This window comes from Pyxicephalus adspersus, chromosome 8 (genome assembly GCF_032062135.1).
Source record: "Pyxicephalus adspersus chromosome 8, UCB_Pads_2.0, whole genome shotgun sequence".
Classification (NCBI taxonomy): Eukaryota; Metazoa; Chordata; class Amphibia; order Anura; family Pyxicephalidae; genus Pyxicephalus; species Pyxicephalus adspersus.
The window spans coordinates 70,295,037-70,295,770 of record NC_092865.1 but is presented as its reverse complement, the minus strand read 5'-3'; positions in this window follow the sequence as shown (position 1 = coordinate 70,295,770).

Genomic DNA, 734 nt, shown 5'->3' with positions numbered 1-734 from the left:
ATTAATAATTACCTATTTTTTATAATAACTAATAATACAGATTTTGGGGTTCTGCAGCTGGAAATGATCTTTCTTCATCACTTTCAGCTACAGTAGAAGGAAGGAGTGTCTATATATAAATTTATAAATCCGGATTAATAATAATACATGTGCAAGGTAATGCAGGCTGGACTGTATGGCCAATGCAGATCGGGTGAATAGATCAAGCGGATTAGAAAACTTGCTCCTGTTGCTATTGTTCTCCTCTTATATACTGGACATCTAATTGTGCTACTGTCCTCCTCCCCTGACATATTATATGGAAGATCAAATGATGACACAAGGATTCTCAGGGTGAGCCTGATATTGTCTCCAAGGCTGGAGAGGATACATGTTCATCAGTGAAGCTGGGTGATCCAACAAACCTGGAATGGATTTCTTCAAAGAAATTTGCTAGAAAATGTTTTGAATCCCGGACCAAATCCATTCCAGGTTTGCTGGATCACCCAGCTTCACCGATGATAATGTATCCTCCCCAGCCTTGGAGAGTTTTATTGAATCAGGACCAATGTTTTTGTAAGGCAGGGGTAGGCAAACTCCGACCTTTAGGCCAAGAATACCTAGCCAGTATTCCAGTCGGGCCTAACCCCTCGGTTTGGATGGCTGCCGCTGGTCTGGTCCCCCCAGACAAAGCACTCGGTTTGGACGCACTGAAACTTTTTCAGTCAAATGCTGTTTCCAAACACAGCTTTTCA